Here is a 17,537-nt window from a genome sequence, read left to right as displayed (position 1 = left end):
CCCTGAGGTGCGACTGGAAGTGGTTAGGCCTAAGCTTCCCTCACTTCCTCTCCCCCGCTCTCTCCACAGCAATCAGGACAACCCTTGGTGGACCAGAGAGCAGGAGGAAGAGATCTCAGTACTACGGATGTGAGCCCTTAACCCCTTCAGTGCTCCGCCCTTTCCCCCTCCTGTGCCGGGCGTTACATTAGCGGGCGGGGTCCATGACGAGATAGTCTCGTCATGGGCACAGCGCAACCGTGCTCCATGACGAGACTATCTCGTCATGGGCATAGAAGAGGTTAAGTGATAATGGCAATTCCCAACTATGCCCCGGTTATTAAAAGCAGATTGCACCACAAAATGTACTAGACAGCAGTTTTTGAAAGGCAATAAAAGATAAGACCAGATTTAAAACAAATTAAACAGGCAGTAAATCAGCTAAATCAGTTGGCCTTCAGTTGTATAAACTGCAAATCTGTTCTTCCCAAAAACATTAGGAATAATAACCATTGCATTTCATAAATGTTACACAGCAAGAAAGATCACAGAAGTAACTAGTACGATTAAACTAACAGGGAAGGGAAGGGAAAGATGAGTTTGTGTGAAGTACTGAAACCACACATATTGAAAATGGGTAATTATCAAATCACTAGTGTAAGAAATTGGTTTATTAGTTGAGGTAGTTAAAAGCCCCACCCAGGCAACAACCACAGTCCTTGTCAGTATGAACTACAAAAGTCACTACATTAACCTGTTCTTAAAACTCTGGTAGCTAGGCGCTAAAGCAGTCAGGCTTAACGTAGAGGCAAAATGTGAAGTGTTTATACAGTACACAAAAAATAATAACATGAGAACACAAGAAAAATCCAAAGCACATTTAGAAACATTGAGTAAAGTTTAATAAATAAAATTATACCAGAATGACAAAAAACCTATCAGTAGAGGTGTAGATAATCAATTTTAAGGTTTTGAGTAGATATAGTGCCTAAAAGCATGAAGAGCTACTCGCAGTTATCTGGTTGTGCTAGACTGGGGAAAAGTCACAATTTCATGCCAACTAGGATGGAGTGATGGTTGGGTACGGGGACCAGGTTAGTCCCCCTAAAATAACTTATTTCACAAAGTCCATCGCAAAGAGTTTCATTTGCGGTGAAGGAGACCACAAGGAACAGGGTGACCATGGCGGATGGTCATCGCTGTAGCTCAAGGACCAGGCCGGGTAAGTGGCCTGCCATTGCTGAAAGACACAAATGATTGGGACAAAAGAAATGTCAACTTTCTAAAAGTGGCATTTTCAAAATTATGACTTAACATCTGAATTTACCAGTAAAAAGGGGTTTACATTACAAACTTAATTTGAGGGTAAACTGCATAGTTCTACCTGCTCCAAATCTAAAGTTTGCAATAAATGATGGATGGAATGCTTGAATTATTCACAGCCGCTGGTAATTACATGGGCCACACCCCAATCCATTATTATTTTGCACACCCTGTTACCTCAGTTTGGACCCAGCCATATGCAAACCAGTGTTGATGCGGCTCCAATTGAAACAGTCTAGCCCAAACTGCCAGGCCAAAGACTCCCTGAACCGCAACACAGAACCAGTTTCACCCTAGTTCGGGTTCATTAGCCAGATAAAGCTTGGTTCCAGTGACGCTGTGTGCACGGGATCCTCATCTGGGCATACCCATCAAACTTAGGTTGACATTCTAAAGTAGACACAAAAGTGATGAATGGAGTATTTGAATTAATCTTAGTGACCCAAGACATTGAAAAGGCACAAATTATTGCGACAAGAAAATGCGGATTTTCTAAAAGTGGCATTTTCAGACTTGTCACTTAACATCTGAACTTACCATTAAAGAGGAGTTTTAATTACAATTAATTTAACTGTATACAGCACAGCTCTACCTCCACCCAATCATAAATTTACAAAAATGATGGATGGAATGTATATATTATTCTCAGACACTGATAATTACTTTGACCACACCCTAATCCATTATTATGTTGTACACCCTGCTACCTCAGTTTGCACTCAGCCATATGCAAAATCAGTTTTGACCCTGCTACAATGGGAAATGTCCAGCCCAAACTGCCAGGCCAGGTTCTTCCTGAACCTGAAAACAAGTACTCCAGGACCAGTTTGCCCTAGTTAGGGTTCATCAGCCAGGCATAGCTTGGTTCCGGTGGCACAGTTTGGCTTCCAAGCCAGCTCATCTGGCAGTGTCAGAGCCACAGATTGCCCAGCAAACCAGCTCAACACTGGCCTTGGCCTCAAATGTAACTCTCAACCCAATGGTGACACACCTCCTCCATGAGGAAAGACAACGAAGAATCGAATTAGAAAAAGCAACTGACTTTGAGGTCTGTGCACCATGCATGTAAACTGTATTTGAATTTAAAGTGTGTGTTCTCAGGAGAACAGTTAAATAGTTGGTGCAGTCAGCATATCTCCTTCTGTCTCCCAGGCACTCTCGATGCTATCTACTTTTCTCTCCTCCCTTGCACTAGTCGTTGGATTTGCTAAGTCCCACCCTCCCAAGTTCTACTCAATGTCTAGCCGAATGGTTGAACTAAAGGGTGCCCTCTCATTAAACTGCTGGGACTAGGCCGATCCGATAGAAGGGGAAGGGAGAACATAAACAAAGTTATGGGGGCAGTGAGAGCTCTGGAGGTGGTGGCAATGCTGCCAGTGGGCTGTGCCAGTAGAACAAGACCACTGCAGTGGACTAAGTGTAGGCAGCCTTCTGAGAAAACTGCTGGCCTTTGTAATGATTAGTATTATGATTATTAGGAATATTATGATGAATCTTGTTCTTATTCATATTCTTATTCCTATTCTTGTTCCTATTCTTATTCCTAATCTTATCATTATTAATGTTGTTTTGTTATTTTTATTATTATTATTTTTATTATTATTATTTTTATTATGATTATTATTATTTTTTTTTGTTTACAAATTAAGCCCTGTCTCTAAATGACAGCCTGAACTTGGCACGTCTGACTAATATCATACCAGTTACAGTTAATTAAGTAATAGAATGTTAAAAAGTACATGGTCCTCCAAAGCCCCTTAAAGTATTCCATTCATAATACAACACATAAAATGTTCAGCATTGATAAACTATTTAAATTGCATATTTGTTCATGGCTTTTTCGGTGGGTTCTGTATGGGTATTTCTCGTGAAAAGCATTTAACTATATATATTTTTAGACATGTGAACTCTGCCTTTCTTACAAGCAGGGTTATAGTTACTCTACGTATCCTTGTCCCTCTGAATTTCTTTTGTGGTTTTGGTCTCTTCTGTTCTTCCCTTCACAATTCTAAAACAATACCGTTTCAACAGTAATGGTATGGTCATTTTCCCGTCAAAGAAAGCTTCAAGCCTCACCTCGGCAGCTATTAATATTAATGGCTGACCTCTAGGGTCGAATACAGAGCTTTCCTTTCTCCCAGTGCTGAAACTTTGCGATGCAAGGATTTGTACAGATGCATACAGCTGTTAATAGAAATGTCTATCCTGGATACACAGATCTAGAAACAGAACAAAGAACGACTTTCTTCTTCTAAAGGAGCCAGCACAACAAAGCAAAGAATAGAGCCTGTGGGAACGAAGAGAAAGTGAAATTAAATGAATATTTTTCCTCAAATAAAATATTTGCATTAATCTTGCCAGGAGCATATGTTTGTTATTATTTAGATTTAATCAGTTTGATAGGACAAAAGGCTGGCAAGCATCTGAGCAGACATTCAAGGAATATAAACGAGGTGTGAAAAAGAGTTTACAGTCTGCGGAATCGTTTGAAATTAAATGCACCCAACGAGGTTGTTAAAAATAAAATTCAAAGTTAGAGACTGAGGTTTGGAAATCATGATTATACGTTTAAATACTCTAAAGGTACCTGCTGATGACAGCCTATGAAATGCGATTGTAAACAGAATAACTGTGCAAGTTTGGGGATAATTGTTCATATTTTCAACAGCATACCACAGGGCACGGGTACATTTGAGGTGGGCTTCTATTTTCTACTCGATCTGTGCTGGGTCGTGTATGGGTTTGTATTCTACTATCAGTGCACTGATATTATAGGTGCTGTCTTTCATGATATAAGGGAAGTTCAAGCAAGAGTAGTTGAAAAAAGATTAAACATGTAAGAAACATATTAAAGTTTTTTTTTTAAAACATACATTTACAGCGGCATACTGCTTTAAAGGATTACTATTTGAGTACTTAAAAATTGGGACTCACTCAATGAAATCAAAGCCAAGGGAGAGATTACAGGTCTGAGAATGCAGTGACAGAGATACATCTATGAATAAACTGGTATCTATTTTGCATTACAGTCCAACAGGGAATGGGAATGCATCGGATTATGCTTAGAAAGAGTAGTTCTGTATAGGAATTTGATCACCTCTTTGAAGTTCAATCAACTGCACAGATATTGGATTACATAGGCAAGACAGCACTGGAAGAGAAACACGGGGACAACGAAATTCCCATACATGCGGGCCATATTGCCTTACAAACTAGAACAGGATACCACAACCAGGCTCTACAAACCTATTTATTAAGAAATTATTTTCAAAAGTCTCTACAAAGTAAGATAAGTTACACAGACCCATAATGCATAATATTCGAAGGTGCTGACACACAAAAGTATTCGGGATAAGGATGGATTTAAAAGTTGCAATACAACTGTAACAATGCTTGTTAGTCATCTGCGGCCATGGCTCAGAAAAAGAAACAGGTCCATGAGGATCCGAAGAACCTCAAAAGGTCCATTTTACAGACAGTAACAGAAACGCATGGTTGCAAAAAAATGCTAAAACTTGCAAGTAATCAAGACACAGTTGATGATGGAAGTGACTAGGATTTTCGCAGTGGCATTCAGTATTTGTGACATCTGGTAGCATGTAATGGGGATTTATAGTATAAGAATATTGTGCCCTAGATGACATCTGGAAAAAAAACTAAAAATAATTTACACACATATCACCTCACGGGAGTTTATAATTGAACATGTGCAAACAATGGAACAATCATTTGGTAAAACGATATTAAGGACGTGATATTTATGTCAAAAGACAAAAGACATTTTTTTTTCATTTGGAAGGAATATTCTGTCACTGCTGCGGTAGCTAGGAAGACGATTACAATGTGTGTACGGGGCCCTTCAGCACCCCATGTGTCACCATGGTGGCCCAATGCTTAAGTTCTTGCATTATCAAGCTTCTCCATGATAATATTTGTCTTATCCTCAAGTAGTGTAGATGCGCATTCTAAAAGGTCTGAGCAGAAAGAGTGTTATTCTTAACAAAATGCAGCAGTAATTGACTCACAACCCGTGTGTGGCCCAGTAGTGCTGAAAGAGAGAAAAGGACACTTCAGAATGAGCACCCATGAATCCTGGATCAAAGTATGATTTCCCAAACACATAAGCGTATGTTCTAGATGAAAATAAATTACCCCCGCCACACTCACTCAGTCAAAGGCATGCACTGCTGCTTTCTCCAAATCACAGTGAATTTGGGGGCATATTTACAACGGGGCAATAAAAAATTATCGCCACTTTAGCGGCCGTTTTCGGCCGAAAAGCGGCGATAATTTTATCGCTATATTAGCAAGGTCACGCTAACGCGTGAAACCTTGCTTTAGCGTGGGGATTTCTAACGCCCAGCTTTGCATCTCTAATGAGATGCAAAGTGGGCGTTCCTGACCTGACATGATAGGAGAAATGTCGCTAAGCGACATTTCTCCTATCATCAAGCCCCACGCTATGAAGCATAGCATCAGGAAAAGTAGCGATAACACCTGTTATCGCTACTTTCCTAACACCTGCTTCAGGACTGACTTAGCCATGATATCCTATGGAAGGAGGATATCATGGCTAAATTTGTGAGTCCCTATCAACAAGCTAACGTGAGATTATCGCTGGGTTTCCAGCGATAATCTCACGTTAGCCAGTTAGCGTGAGGATTTTTATCACTGATGAGATAAGCGTTGCTAATAGCACGCTATCTCAGCGATAAAAATCGGCGCTAGCCGGCGATAATTATCCTAGCGCTAAGTGCGCTCAGCGATAATTATCGCCGGTTGTTGTTGATATGCCCCCAAATCTTAACCAAGATGGAGATAAAGGGCAATGAATGAAGTGCAAAAACAGTCTGACTTCAAAGGCAGTAAGGGTCATCAATTAAGAATGGAGGAAAATTAAATGACAATTGAAGAGAAAATGATTACACAAAATAAAAGACTGCCGGGAGGAAGAAAAACCTACAAAAATAGGACTTCCTAGAAAAAATATAGTGCAGGAGATGGCAACCAAGTAGCTAAAACAGGGAATTATTGAATTCTTTCCTCGGGGGGAGCATCACATGCAAAGTGATGGATGGAATGCTTGAACTAATTTCAGCCACTAGCAATCGCCCGCGCTGCAACCCAAAACATTGATTTTTGCCCACCATGTCACGTCATTTAGCACGCAGTCATAGTCATATGCAAGTCAGTCTTGACTCTGCTCCAATAGGAACAGTCCAGCCGGAACAGCTAGCTCAGGTCCTACATGAACCAGAACACATGCAACTGTAAACAAGTTTTGTCCTTACTAGGGCTCATCAGCCACATGTAGCTTAGTTTCAGTGGCATAATGAGCAAAGGACCCATATCAGGGAATACGCATCACACTTAGGGCATCAAAAATAAAGTAATGGATGGAGTTCTTGAATTAATCTCATCTATTGGCAGCCACTTGGGCTGTATCCCATTCTATCGTTTTTCACCCTCCTGGACAAACATGTTTGGACCTAGCCATGTGCATATCAGTCTAGACCCTGATCCGATGGGAACAGTCAGCCAGAACTGCCAGGCCATGTCTTCCCTGAACTCTGGATGGTGGGCAAAAGAACGATGAGTTTGAATGCTGCCCTGAGTGAGTCCCAGTGTTTAAACTAATTGCAAGCATTCCTCACATCACCTTGCGTGAGCTTGATACAATGCCCTAAATGTCCAAATTATGCCCAGGCATGGGACCTGTGCTCACTGAGCCACTGGCAGCAAGCTACACCCAACTGAAAAGCCCCCACCAGGGCAAAAACAGTTTGGGATTGCTTATGTATGAGTGGGTACAGTGTGGTATGGCTGCTTTGCTTGGACTTCCTGTCTTTGGCACTGCATCCTATGCAGTTTTGAAAATTAAGATCCACTAGACATGGTGTCGGACACGGAGTTGGAGGCAACTTGTTAATATAAATGTCTTTTTTTTCTGTTGGAGTTAAATGGTCAGTTTGCTCTCCTGTTATTCATCACCTCAAATCCTGACCTGTGATGTTGCACAGGGATCATCTTTGACCCCAACTTAATTTGTACGTGGCACCTCTGACCAGACTTATCAGTGACTTTGGAATTACCTTTATTTGTTATGCTGAAGTTACACAGCTTATCTGTAGGATCGATGGTGAGGTTGACCATGCAAGGAACAACAATTGCTCTGTTGTTTTGAGTGTCAGATTTATTGAAGAACGGCTGATAAATGCAATGTTATGGTACCAGGCAGCCCTCTCCTCAGTACATTCTTGTACCAAGAGGCCAGAGTCATTGGGGTGGTGTTCCACTCCCGTTCAAACAGTTGGGAAATTAGGGATGCATTTTGATTATGATTACGAAGCACAGGTGAGAGAAGTTTCAACATAATTCTTCTGTTATATAAGCTATTAAGGAGATCATACTTCGTTTTCTTCCCAGGCAGACTTTTTTCTTTGTTTTCCTGACTTAACTGGTTTAATAAATACCTGACATCCAGGTTGACGCATACACTTTCCCAGGGGATATCATGCATCGTTTTAAGTCCATTGTGTAGGCAGACTTTTTCCTTGTTGTTATAATCCCCCACATCAGCTTGGCCTCATACAAAATTATGTTGTCCATCTTCTATTAAAGCTTCATTCATTACACTCATTTTGGGTCATCTCCAAAAGCTACAACGGATACAAATGCATAGGCACTCAGGGCACATGTATTAATATTTGTCTCAGCTCAACACAGCAAGACAACTTGTGGCACTGCATCAAATGGAGAGGTCAGGAATGGAGGGGATGTGGTCCGTCGGCTGCGCTGCCGACTTTGGTGCAGGAAATCAGGGTTCGAGCCTCGAGGTCGCGTCCACATCCTGTCCTGTGATTCTGGGCAAATCACTTAATCCCCCGTGCCTGAATATGTAATGTAAATACGGTGCACATGTACAGCGCTCCAATACCTTCGGGTCGAGTTCGCGCTATATAAAAGATGCACAAAAAAAAGGAATGGACCATAGCTAGTAAGGTATGATGCATTCCTGCTCTCCCTCTGTGCTGGTGCATCTGTGGCTGCCAATCGTCAATGCAAGCACTCTTGCACCATGGTGCAAGGGTGCTTGCATTACAGCCAGGATCTATTTTTGTTCAGGAAGGGACACCTCCCTGCACAAAAAAATCCTCCTAAGTTTTTACTTCTTTCGATGTGTGCTGTAGAATGCAGCACATGTAGAAAGAGTTAAAAACAGGGCAAAATTAACATATTTCTCCTTGGCACACATTCCCTGGGAAGGCATGCAAATTTTGATGCATTCTCAGGTTAACCAGTGTTAGTAAATCTGGGACTGTTCCAAAAGCCATGGTTGGATGCATGGGAACACCCATGCTTCACCACTGGAACGCCTTCCCAAGGCAAAGTAATGCAAGGCAGCAACTTGTGCTGCATTGTGTCACTCCAGATTTACTATGTCATGCAGAGGCATGCAAGGTAGATCTGTCTGGCATAGTAAATCTCACTTAAGGGTTAGCTTTGCCCTTGCATTACCTTGTGTGACACAAAGGCAATGCAAACCCTTAATTAACCTGGTCCTCGAACTTTAAGAGCATTTGTATTTACTTAAAAGCATTATGGTCCATCTTTCATTCATCAACTTTTTTCCTGGTCAGCTTGTGCTTTGCGATCCGGCACAGCTCACTCATTAACAATGCTTATTGCCAGAAAGGTGATGGTTGGTTTTGACAAGTCTCTACAGTTTAGAATTGTCTTCACTTAAGCTGTATACAACCACATGCTACTTAGGGCCCAATTACAAGTTTGGCAGCCAATAGGACCCCCAAATTCAACGTGGATGTGGGGTGATGGATGGGGACCGCAGCACCAATGGTCCAATCGCTGTATGACAACTATGGCGGTCAGACCTCCAGATAACCGCCACAACCTCCTGGAATCGGTGGTCCCTGGAGGTGGTGCAGCAGTCTTGAGGGTGCAATATGTTTTGTGATGCCGCTGCGGCACAGTCAAACATATTACGTGTTTCCTTGCCTCCTGCAATCTCATGGTGGTTCTCACGCAGTGAAACTGCTGGTGGTGAGGAAACATAGGGAGCCCTACTGGGCCATCTCTTGTCCCTGTGCATGGAGGTGGATGCAGAGGTGCACAAGTTGTGCCCTCCTTTAGGCATGAACCCCTGTTCCTGCATGCCACGGACTGCACAGTCCATGCTGTGCTGGAATGTGCATTGGCAGTCACACGGCAGTAAAGTCCTAGGCTCCCATAGAAGCCTTTATAATGCACTACAACGGGACAGTGACGGCGCCCGCCGGCACGCGTCTGGCCTTTAGCATTCAGGAAATCTTTAAAACTTGCATTTTAGACATTCAGAGAAATATTTATGAGGCTTTGAATCATGGTTGCTCCACACAAAGTGGGACATGCACAATGCAAAACTCTAAGTAATATTTGTGAAGCCTCACAAAGCGACTTTGCATGACTTTGAATGGTTTCCTAAATCTGGAGTAAAGCAGTGCAGCGCAAATTACTGTGTTGCCTTACTCGAAGCGTTCCATGGGCGATGTGGTGGGTGTTCCCACGAAAATCCCATTTATTTATTTATTTTATATTTATTTTGACAGTTTTATATAGCGTGAACACGACCCTTGCAGGTATCAGAGCGCTTTACAGTGCAGATATATCAACATAAAAACGTATAAGTACCGTGAACTAGGTGAATACAGTAATGGTAAACATACACGATCAGCACATATTTGCAGGGGAATAGAAATGAGTGAGGCGAATTTGGCCAGAAGAATCGATTTAACTTCTTTTTTTTAAAAGCTGCAGATGGATTAAGTCTCGTTTCTAAGGGCAAGACATTCTAAATCCTGGGAGCCATTCCTGAGAATGAGTGGTAGTATGCTTTCTTCTTGGAGAAACGTTGTGGTTTAAGTAGAAGATTGTTGGAGCTCCTAGTAGAGCTGTTACCACCCGATAGTACCAATTCCTCCGCTAGGTATCTCAGTGTTTTGTGATGCAAGGCCTTATGTGTCATACAGGCGATTTTCAAATGGATTCTGGCCTCAAAAGGAAGCCAGTTGAGGGCACGAAGGTCAGGGGAAATGTGGCAGTTTCTTTTGGAGCCTGTGATGAGTCTAGCGACTCTATTTATTGAGGCTCTTAGAAGAGCGGTCGTTGATCTGGGCAGGCCGCAAAGAGTAACACTTCTATAATCCACTTTGGGAATTGCTAGAGATTGAACTGCCTGTTTAAAGTCACTTGCCGGTATGAAGGGTTTCAGTTTTCTCAAGGTGTTAATCTGGTAATTAGCTCCTTTGGTTGCAGCGCTGATTTGCTTCTGCATATTTAGCTTATTGTCCATGGTTATTCCCAGTGATTTAGCAGAATCAATGACGATAGGTTGACCATCGAGTGCTGTAATGTACTTTATCCATTTGCGGATGATGGTTGTTTGGTTGAGAGGTGCAATTAAGAGAAATTCTGTTTTTAGGGTGTTTAGTTTTAGATGGTTCTCTGCCAGCCAGATCTGTGTTTTATGGAGTGTTGTATTAACCCTGGGCGTAGTTCGCGAAGTAGCACTACGCGAAGCTACGCAAAGTGCACTTCGCACTACGCGAGCTACGCGTAGCAATTCGCGTAGCACTTCGCGAACTGCATAGTACCCTGTTCGCACTGTGCAAGATGCCGTTTTCAATGATTGCACAGTGCGGACAAGCAATCATTGAAAACGGCATCTTGCACAGTGCGAGCTGTAGTTTTCTGCTGCTCATGTAGATTTTTACTCGAGAGGCGGATTTCTCAACGCGGACTGGTAGTTTCTCATCGCGAGCGATCGCGAGCATACGCGACCACTCGCAATGAGAAACCTGACCTCCTCGCGTTGAGAATCTCGCCGGGATGTTTATTTTCCACGCTCGCGATCGGCAACTTGATGTTGCTGATCGCGAACAAGGAAAAAGGCTCGCCGCGATGTCATTTTGCTTGCTCGCGGTCGCCAACTTGATGTTGAGGACCACGAGCAAGCAAAAAATGACTGCTGCACTATGCAATGCTATGCTACGCGAGTTTGCACTGTGCTATGTGCAATTCGCGTAGTGCGAAGTAGCGCAAACTTCGCAAACTACGCGAGCGTAGCGTAGTGCTTTGCCCAGGCTTACTTGTATTAAGGAACTTGATGTCTTCAAGTGAGTGGACCTTAATGTAGAGTTGTGTGTCATTGGCATACATGTGATATTGGATATTTGATGAATTGAGAAGCTCAGTGAGAAGTTCCATAAACAGATTGAAGAGTGTCGGCAAGAGGGAGGAACCCTGGGGTACTCCCAAAGTGACCGGGGAGGGGTTGTATAACAATTGGTTAATCTTGAATCTTTGTGTTCTGTTTTGGAGGAAGGAAGTGAACCAGTTTAACACAGTACCAGATAGTCCCATCCTGTGTTTCAGGAGGTCTAGAAGATTGTCATGTTTGACTGTGTCGAAGGCTGAGGATAAGTCAAGCAGGATTAGCAGGCAGCCCTTGTTTGATCCAATATTTGTAGTGCGTCATCAATTATGTGGGTCATGGCTGATTCTGTGCTGTGCCCTGATCAAAAGCCGATTTGGAATTGATCGAGCAGGTTGAAGTGATCTATGTGATTACTACGCTGAACGTGGACACATTTTTCTAGCAGTTTGGCCAGGGTCGAGATGTTGGAAATTGGGCTATAGTTATTCAGGTCAGATGGGTCCGCCAATGGTTTTATTAGGATGGGGGATACCTGACCAGCTTTGAGGATGTCTGGGATGATTCCTTGTAAAAGAGAAGTGTTTATAATCCTAGTCCATAGGGGCAATAGCAGTGGAGTGAAGGTTTTTAAATGGGCTGCTGGGAGAGGGTCTGTGAAGTGATTGGAAGGATTCAGTGCTGTGATCATTTTTAAAATAGTTTCTTCGTTGTAAAAGCTGAAGTCAGTCCAGAGGAAATTGTGCTTGTGTTCGAGCTTTGTAGAGCGGGATACTTGGTGTAGTCAATGAGGCACTCATATGTGGGTCAGTATGTGATAATAGATCGTTAAGTAGGACTGTCTTTAAGTTTTCAGTCTTTGTTGTGAAAAAGGATGCAAGATCCTCGCAATTGGGAAGTGTTTCGGGATTAGCTTGGGGAGAGTGGGAGACACCCTTAGATTGAGCTTTGATTATTTCGAATAGTCTTTTGGGACGATTCTTGGCTTGGTCTAATTGTTGACGAATGAAGTCAGCTTTAGATCGTCTAATCTTTCTATAATAGGAACTTCTCTTACTTCTTAGCAATTTGAGATGGGCAGCGGATGGAGCGGCTCTCCATTGTCTTTCAACTGCTCTTAGTGATCTTCTGCCTTCATTTAGCCTACCATCATACCAGGAGTTTGATCCTTTTGCGGTGACTCTTTTCAGTTGTAGGGGGGCTAAGTTGTCTAGTACCTGGTTCATAGAGTGAAAGTAGTGATTGGTTAGAACATGTACATCTTTTAAACCATCCAGTGGGGGTGTGACTAGTGGTTGTGAGAGAGGCAGGGGTAATGTTTTCTAGGTTCCTCTTCCAAATTTTTGTTCTCGTAGGTTGGACAGAGAGTGGCTTGACTTCCTTCTTGATGTGGAAAGTAATTATGTAATGGTCAGACCAGTCACAAGGGAGGATCGATTCCAACTGTGTAGAGTCTGTTTTGGCAATTATTAGGTCGAGGATGGAACCCTTTCTGTGGGTGGGGCAATCCCAGATTTGGTCCAAATTAAGGTTGAACAGAAAAGCTTTGAGGCTATTGACCTCTGGGTTGTCAGGATCATTCCAGTGGAGGTTGAAGTCCCCCAGGAAGATCTGAGTATTTTGTTGTCCGACAATTGCGGCTATGATATCCATTACATGTCGATGAAGATGGGGTTGTTTCCAGGAGGGTGGTAAAAAGAATGTAGAGAGCATAGAGACTTGTTATTGCTTGTGATGTCTAGGCAAAGGTATTCACAGGAGGAAAACACCGGTGAGTTGATGCGGTTCACAGAGAGGTAGTCCCTATGGATGCAGGCATTGCCACCCCCTGGCCTATCGAGTCTGTCTAGTCTAGTGATGTAATAGTTAGGGGGAACCAGTATGTCTAAAAGGAGCGTGGATGAATCGTTTAGCCAAGTTTCTGTCAAAATTATGAGATCGGGTTCAGTAGTTAATATGAGGTCAGCTATATCCGTGGCATGACGTGATGCAGATCTATAGTTTAGTAGGATACATTTTAGCTGGGTCATGGTGGGAGTAGTGTTGTGGTTGTGAAGGATGGGTACCCTCTTGAGGTTGTTTTCAACAATACCTCTAGAAGTATGTCTCGAGACTCTAGAGGCATTGGGATGGATGGGTTGGATAAAGGACAGTTTTTGCAGGTTGTCTGTCTGCATAGGTTTCTGGGGAGGGGGTGAGAGTTCATAGGAGCAAAGTAGGGAGGTAAGATCTTTCGGTGATATGGGGATTGTTTTCCTGGTAGGACGTGATGGGGCATTGGGGTAAGGTACTGTTTTCCATCTGGGGGGCAACTGAGGCAGGGGGCTAGTACATGGCCGATGACTGCATTTAGTTTGTGGCTTGTGTTGTTGCAGAATCAGGTTGTGAAGGGTTTGGATGTCCTCTTTGATTTGATGTAGGGATAATAGTATCACATCAAGTCTGTGGTCTGATGTAGGGGCTGTCGTGTTAATATCCTGGCCTGTGGTTAGTTGAGAAGAAGTTGTTGCGTGTTTGGGGTCCAGGGATGTGCCGTGAGCTAGTTTAACGTAAGGTGGTTTACCAATGTGATAGTCCGTGGGGGGTGGGGTGGAGAGGGGACGTGTCGGGGTATTGATGCGTACTTTAGTAGGAACTGATTCAATGTAAGGCAGTATATCTGAGTGGCAGTCATTGGATAGGGGGGAGTACAGAGGGGATGGGAGGGGGTGTTGATGTGAGCAGAAGGCAGCGGGACCGTAAGATTCGTAGTGCAGGGAGAAGGGGAAGATGGGACTGCGTGCTGATCAGGAGTAGGTTTGTAAGGAGCGATGAGGGCCGAGTCTGCAGTGAAGTTATTGTGTATGGAGATGGAAGTGGAGAGGGGAGTACTATGAATAGGATGGCAGAAGGTGTTAATGGAGGGCGAGGGGGCGTGTGGGAAGGCTGGGGGCGAGGTAGTGCCAGTGTAAGGCGAGGTGGGAATAGAAGAAATTGTGGTGGAGTTGGGGGCAGAATAAGGATTATGTAGGTATTGGTCACTTAATGGGGTGTCGGCTACGCCAGGGATGGGAGTATTAATGCTATGGGATAACGCAGGAGGATGTCTAGATGCGGAATCAAATAGGGGGTCAGTCCGAGAGCTGGGAGAATGGTTTGCTGGTGAGGTGGGATAGTGGCTTGCAACCTTCGCTTTGATGATCAGGAACATGTTATCCAGAATATGAAGGTTATGGTCTAAGGCCTGCATGAGGATGATACCATTATGATAGATGGTGATTGTGGCATTCGCGATGTAGAACAGGGAGGGAGTGATGTCCAATGTAAGACCGTGTGCAGTTTTTTTAGTGGATGCAATCGCGAATAGGGCGAGAAAGGCTTTCCGCCATTGTGCTCTTCTTTTGGTGTAGAAGATAATGTCGTTGGTTGTGCGTCCTGTGTTATTAGAGAAGCAGGGGTCAGCATTTGGGGTTTTGGGGTGAGATTTTACCTGCCTATGTTTAAAGCCTTTGGCCGCCTTTTTTGAGAGGCCAGGGGGGTATTTGATGGAGTAGGTGTGCACGCCCTTGGGCTCCATAGTGTGGGAATGGTTAGATAGGGGGCTAGGAGGAGGTGGTAGGAGGGTCCAGGTGTGGGAGAGGTGGTAAGAGAGTGGCTGAATTTGAGGCTTCTTTCTATGTAACTTTCAAATATTGGCCTAGGAATCTTTTTTTTGTCATAAATCGGAGCAGTTGCTATTATGTTTAAGAAGCAACATCTTCCTATGTATCTTTCTCAGTAATAGCCTGGGATCTGTAGCATTAAATCATGGCAGTTGCTATTATTTATAAGAAGTAACATCGCAGAATTATTGGGTTAGGTTTTCTAGGAATGGGATGAGTGGGTATGTTCAGGTAAGATTGCCTAGTGTATTAGACGTTTCAAGAGGGCTATAAAAGTGGTAAAACAGACGTTTCAAGATGGCTGCAAATGTGGTAAAACAGATCTGGGAGTTGGTCCTATACTCTTTCCGTGCCTCAAGCCTATTTGGGGATAGTCCTTTGTCCATTTCTATGTGGGGAGATAACCGGGCCTGGCGCTGAAGTTTCTGTTCATTGTCTTGCTGTGCCTGTTAGTCTTTATCTTTTGGAATAACCCCCATCACCTGCCGTTATGAATAAAATTGCTGGAGAATAATCCTTTCAGTCCCAAAAAGGTGTAGAACAAGTACAGTTGCGCCACCTCAGAACACTGCTGAGTTTTATAAACATATGCGGGTCAAATTCTCTCCCTTACATTTCCCTCGTTTGAAACTCTCCGCGCGCTATATTCAATTAGCCTGTAGGCACGGTGATGGAGCGGAGACGTACAAAGTGTGCGCATGTATTTGCCGGGAATTTGCCCTCCTTAAATCTCCTGTTTTAGGAGTGTGACCCGGGAGTGGAAGTGAGGAGCGGTACCTCTGATTGACGCCAGCTGCATGGGGGCTCTGGGCGGAAGACTCAGTTTTGAGTTCGGGTCAGTGATCTGGTGTTTAGGACCCAACCCATGCCCCCTTCAACGCTGTGTCTGTGATCCCGCTGGGGAGGCGAAGCAAAAGAGCTTGGGTGCCGGCCTGCTTATCCCTGGAGTCTCGGCAAAGTCGGCTTCTGCAGGGCTTACCTTACGACCTACTGTCCATCTCCTGGCATGCTGCTCAACGCGCAGGGACCAGAGCATCATGGGCACCGGACAGGGCACCATCGATGTCCCGGGTCTCGAGGCGAAGCCAGAGGGGGGGGGGGGTCGACTATACTGCTACTGGCACTGATGCACTCTAGCGATCCAACTCCCGACTTGGTTTTCTTCCGTGGAGTATCGATCCGCCTCGGGAGATGTGGGGATGCCTGGTCAGGTCCAGTCAGGACGGGATCCGATTCCTGCGGTGCAGTGAACCGGTGAGTGACCGAGTGTTGATGTTCCCTCTGTGGAGCAATGTTCCTTCGATTTTCTTGTTCCTAGGTTCCTTCTATTGTTACGGTGTATAGAGCCGGTAGGGCCAGCGTCGGCTAACAGGGATATTACAGTGCGTTTTCATCCCTAGCCTTCAGAGCTCATTCGTGGAGCTCTACACTAGTCGCCATGGTTTTGTAAGTCATTACCAGAATGACCAAACCTGGTGAACCAGGGAATGCGCCGAAAGGACACCTCCCCAGGTGAGGCGTAGCGAGGAGAAATAGCTTTATTTCTACTTGTGTTTTTCCTCCCTCTATCTGTGCTGCAGATAAAAGAAAAAGCCTCTATGGATTGTTTTTGTGCAGAACGGTGCCACTTCCAGCACAAACAAAATTCTCCCCTAAAACACTGGCACTCTTGCACTATGGTGCAAGGATGTCCATGTTGCTGCTAGGCTGCCGAAATGCACAGCACAGGACGAAAGGAGAGGAATATGCCGTACTGCTTAAATACATTCTATTCCTGCCCTTTCCCAGTAACGCAGGGTAGCACAGCAAGGTGACTTACTGCGCTGCCCTGCACCACTAATTCCCATAAATATGTCTCTAATACTTGAAATTTGTAGCAGAGCGCCAAGACGCCGTCGCACACTTTCAAAATCAGAGAGAAAAATAGCATCAATAAAATGATGATACTTGAACATGTTTCGATCTTCCTGCCACATTTTTATATGCTTCCTTGTCATTTTAATATAGCGTAGAGGGAATACCAGAATTCTAGTGGATGTATCTGAGTACCCTATAAAAGTATTGAAAGAACATATGATTATTTTGTTTTACTGAAAGACATTAGTGTACGGAATCCAGTTTTATTTCTTGTCCTAATGAAAGCATTAGATCCTGGAGGACTTTGAAAGTAGTCAATCTAGTAAAAAAAAAACAACACACATTTAAATAGATGATTATCCATGAAATGCAGATAATAGAGTGTCTGGAATATGTTATAGATCGGGTGAATAAAGTTAATATGTGCCTGCCTATATAAATATTTCCATTTCGTTTCCAAATTTATATTAAAATCTATACACAGGAACTTGTGAAGGTAGGGCCCCACAGATTTTTTGTGATAGACA

This window comes from Triturus cristatus, chromosome 5_2 (assembly GCF_964204655.1).
Source record: "Triturus cristatus chromosome 5_2, aTriCri1.1, whole genome shotgun sequence".
Classification (NCBI taxonomy): Eukaryota; Metazoa; Chordata; class Amphibia; order Caudata; family Salamandridae; genus Triturus; species Triturus cristatus.
Note: the sequence above shows the minus strand (reverse complement) of the source record.